Source organism: Sinocyclocheilus rhinocerous, unplaced genomic scaffold, assembly GCF_001515625.1.
Source record: "Sinocyclocheilus rhinocerous isolate Xijiao unplaced genomic scaffold, SAMN03320098_v1.1 scaffold8981, whole genome shotgun sequence".
Lineage (NCBI taxonomy): Eukaryota > Metazoa > Chordata > Actinopteri > Cypriniformes > Cyprinidae > Sinocyclocheilus > Sinocyclocheilus rhinocerous.
The window spans coordinates 27,432-32,511 of record NW_015630980.1 but is presented as its reverse complement, the minus strand read 5'-3'; the positions used below and the strand labels follow the sequence as shown (position 1 = coordinate 32,511).

At 33.1% G+C, this 5,080-nt stretch overlaps 1 long non-coding RNA gene across 1 annotated transcript in view; it reads left to right on the top strand.

Annotated features, from left to right (window-relative positions):
* The window catches only part of LOC107740840 (uncharacterized), a 20,253-nt gene extending 15,806 nt beyond the window's left edge, over positions 1-4,447 (top strand). The window contains exon 3 of the long non-coding RNA XR_001640124.1: positions 4,379-4,447. This is a non-coding gene — a long non-coding RNA (uncharacterized LOC107740840). The remainder of the gene's footprint in view (positions 1-4,378) is intronic.
* The last annotated feature ends 633 nt before the right edge of the window (positions 4,448-5,080 follow it).

Genomic DNA, 5,080 nt, shown 5'->3' with positions numbered 1-5,080 from the left:
TCATATGTCTCTAAATATATATATATATATATATATATATATATACATTATATTATTACTATTATTATTATTTTTAGCCACCATCAATATGCCTGTAAAAATACATAATAATAATAATGTCAACATCCCTGTATACAAACAAACACAATGTAAATATCTTATCAGAACACAATATGCACAGGGCGCACACATAAATCAGATCATGAACACATAACACTGTGTCCTAACTACACACGACTCAACGACACAATGCGATAAAGGGTATCTTTTCCACGTTAATCTGAGTTTTTGTTCTAACCAGCCTTAACGGCGACACTTGAAGTTTCTATTTTAAAAATTGTTTCTATTCCTGCGACGTTGTGGCTGGAACAACAGCATACAAACTATGACAATGATAATCTCAGGTACTGATTATGTGCTTTTTTAAAATATTAAAAGTGTCTAATGTGAGTTTGAATATCATATTGTGTGACATTTATAGCCATACTGAAAGCAACAACAGAGTACCTCAGATCTTGAAAATAAATGAAAGCAAACATGCACATTAAAACTGTGAACTTAATGCGAACCAACAAGTGTATTCCATAACAAAGATGGTATCAATCACTCAGTATGTACTTTTAATAATGGTAAAACAATGGTAAAATAATGGTGATATTTATGAATTAGATTATAAACTTAGCCATTTTGTTGGGAGTGCAGTGCGCTTCTGCGCTTCTGAATGGCTGTGATATTTGAGTGATTCTGTCACGTCACGTCTGGTGTGGACAGCCAAATTGCTTCTCGCTGGAATATTGTCGGGTCACGTCTGGCTAGGACATGGTGTGAAACACATTCTCTATTATGGGGTTGCACAATTTTCCTCCTAAATGGTTTAAAGAGAAGCACTGGTTGGGCTTGACATAAAAAGTATTCCCTTTTGAGCAAAGAGATAAAACGGGAAGACAGCAAAAAAATGAATAACAGGATTGAAGGAGAGAGGAGGAAAAACATAGCACCTTTTCATGGAGTTGGGGGCACTTGAAATGCACACAAGGGCTGTTCACAGGCAGCATGATCAGTATTCCAAGGCAAGAGTCAGCGTGTAATATTCACTCGCCAAGGCAGTTGTTTATTGCGCTTTCTCATTTGCAATACTGTGCGTGTCAATTGATGTGCTACGATGCTTTGGATTACTTTCTTTCCCTTCTCTCCTTTAACCATGCAATTCATCTCTCTCTGTCTCTCTCTCTGGTATCTCTGAAGAGAGACTCAGTATCCACTAATGAGTTCAGCTCTTGGACCTGTCTGGTCATTCTGTATGACACCTCATGGACTGTCACATCATGGAGATGAAGCGTGGCGTTGAGTGTATCGGTGGGAGGAAGTGGGCTCTATGAGTCAGGAAACTGTGGCTCATGTCTCTATATTCACCTGTGAATAAACTTGCTAAAGTCAATTATGTCCCTATTTAAATAGCACCTATTTACTTTTTTAATGTATGTTTCTGGTCTTAATGTGCATGAATCACTGGTATTTATTATTCTAAAAAAAGTAATGTAATCTTTCATTAAAATGTAATAACTGAAACAACTTTTCAATCCCTCCCTCCAACCATCTGGCTCCATTCTAATATGTTACACAATTTTTCTTCCTAAATATCCTAAGATACACCGATTCCAGGTGTAAAATGGTCTGTGAACTGTGTATCACAATATGGTCGAGATTTCTGGTATATATGTATGTATGTATGTTGGTATGTAAGTATGTACTGCATGCATTTAATTATTTTGCATTATAGTGGTTTTAAATAAAGGGTACCATGTTAATTCAGTTTTTATTAAACAGTTTATTAAAAAAGCAAAAAAAAAAAAAAAAAAGGCAAAAAAAAAAATATATATATATACTAATGATTTATTTTTGCGGGAAAAAAGAAATATTAGAAATGCAAAAATGGTTTCTAACTTATGGACCCACATTATATTGTATACTAATAATTTGGAATTGACAAAATTATTAGATTTTATTAAAAATGTAAAAATCGTTTCAAACTTTTGGACCCCACATTATATTACATACTAATAATTTTAATTAGATGAAATGATTAAATTTGATAAAAATGCAAAACTGGTTTCTAACTTTTGGACCACACATTATATTATATACTAATAATTTCAAATAGCTAAATAAAAAATAAAAAAAAAATAATAATAATAATAATAATAATTAGTATTAGTTTCATTATTATTTAAAAATCAAAAATAGATTATATTATATTCTAGTAATTAAACATTGCTTAAATTATCACATTTTATAAAGAAAAGAAAAGAAAAGAAAAGATTCAAACTTTTGGACCCATTGTATATTATATTATATTATATTATATTATATTATATTATATTATATTATATTATATTATATTATATTGTTTTTGTATGTTTTTGATTACATGTCATGGTAATACCATGTTTTTTGAAAATATGTTCACTTTTTCTTTATCTTATGGATAATCATTAATCATTAAATATAATCACATAAGTACCTTACTATCTGGCACCACAGTACCTTTTTTTTTTTAATGGTACAGACAGAGAATCGAGCGAATCTGAGAATGAAAAAAAATAATAATAGAGGAGAATACAGGATGAGATATGAAGAATTCTGAGAGTTTTTCATCTCCACCTCTCACCCTCTCCCACTTTCCTTGACAGAGATTTGACAGTGGAAAAGAGGGATGCGGTAAAGAAGGTGGCAGGAAAAAAATTGGGGAAAATGCTGCAGTCCGCTCTGCTTGCCCGAGCAGGACACTGCACTGCTATTTTGAAGCTTCTGTTGCTATGGGTAACTCTCTAGCTCTCTCTCTCTCTTTCTCTCTCTAACTCTAATTTCTATGGCAACCCACTGTTCCCTTGGCTGGGAGAGCTCATGACTTATTCCTCTGCTGTTTTATTTTTCTCTGCCACTCTTAATGTATACATTATGCTGGCCTATAGAACAGCGAGTCCCCGTCACAAGCTCAGGGACACCCACATGCACAGGCAGACAGGAGAGCGCAGGAATATTTCTGTGCTCTAGTCAGGTATCCTCAGTGATGTCTCTTGAGCTCTGGATGACACACTTAATGCAGCGAAACAAGTGCTTGTTGATTAGTGCGCTGGTTAAGTGAGTTGTGTTCAAGACATTAGTCAAAAGAACATTGGACTGAAGCTGAAAACTGCTGCAATATATGAGCACAGAACATTCAGAATTTAAGAATTGGCTCCTTTAAAACTCATGAGTAAGAATTGGAATTTAATTGCAATTCAAATTCAAAGAAATTCCTATGTTTTGGAAATAAAGTGTTATTCCAATAAACATTCTATATGGTGTATAAATCTGTATAGATGTTTTCAAATATTTATTTATTATTACAGTTATCATAATGAATACAGAAATGATAAAACATAAATGCATACAATGTATAAAATATGTTTTGAGAAATATGTGGTCACACTTTATTTTAAGGTCCGATTCTCACTATTAACAAACTATTAACTACCCTTAATAACCTCCTAATTTGCTGCTTATTAATAATTAGTAAGGTAGTTGTTAAGTTTAGGTATTAGGTATGATTAAGGATGTAGAATGTTCATGCAGAATATGTGGTTTATAAGTACTAATAAACAGCCAATATGTTAATAATAGGCATGCTAATAAGCAACTAGTTAATAGTGAGAATTGGTCCCTATACTAAAGTGTTACCAAATATGCCATTGTGTATTTATATATGTATATTTGTGTATGTCAGTGTTATTTTAGTTAGAGCCTTGCATTTCAGCCCGAGCCTGACAGGGCCTGACTTATTTATGCCCCTAGGGGCAGGCTTCGGGCCAATTTTCACGACATCGCTCACATGCGGTCTGGGCATTTTGTCTATTTTAGACAACGTAGGTGGTACGTTAAGGTGATGGAAAAGATGCGATGCGCATAGGGATGTAACGATGCACCGTGAGCCGGTTGAAAATCGATACAATTATGTGATGATTCAAAACGATCATTTGGATCATGATTAAAATACAGTGGTTTCCTCTAACTGAATGGAAAGAGCACAGGCAAAGCCTTAGTTTGTTTATATGGAGAGATCTCTTTTCTGTTATTTATTTGATTTGGGGTTTGTTTTAAAATTGCATATTTCAATTTCACAAAGAAATGTTCAGCATTTTGTCCAAACAATAATAAAAGGACATCTTTTAATCTATAATTTGTCTTAAATCTCATTTTGTTTGAGAAAATTGTGAAATCAGTATCGTGAATCGTATCGCATCGTGAGTTGAATGATTTGTTATATCTCGAGCTGCGCTGGTGGAAACAACACGAGACCATGTTACCGCAACTGTCAAGACTGGTGCGCACAGTTTAGTGTTTAGTCGTTCATTTAAACCTTTAGTCGATTTATTTATTTATTTTTTTTCATTTAAGCCATTATTCGATTTATTTATTTATTTATTTATTTTCATTTAAGCCATTATTCGACTAAATTCATCATATGTGGTCAACTGCTTGTCTGCCGCTATCCACTTGGTTGTCAACAAAAACTCCAAACATTTTTCTAAATTACATTAATGAAGAAACGAAAAGAAATATAACCACTTTGCCATTAAAAACAAAACTGAACTACCCAGTCGGACTCGGGCTGAGAATTCTGATAAGCTGTTGGACAAGGGCCAGGCTAGGGCCTAGATTTGAGGACTATGCAAGGCTTTAATTTTAGTGCTTTACTTTTATATATATATATATATATATAATTTTTTGTTTTTGTTTTTGTTTTTTTATACCAAAAACAATTTAATAGTTTTAGTTAACAATAACAGCACTGGTGTGTACATTGTTGTTTTCATATTAGATATTACTATTATTCAAATTATAATTAGTATAGTAGGAGTAGTAAAACACTTACATCAACACTTACATTTTTTTTCCAGTTTAATCTTTCTTAAATTTAAACTAACACCTTTACTCACCATAATTCTGAACAACTCTGCACAACTCTGAAGCGTGTACAAACACCCACCCACCCATCACAGACTGCCCCCATAGCAACACATTAAAAACACTCACAGCA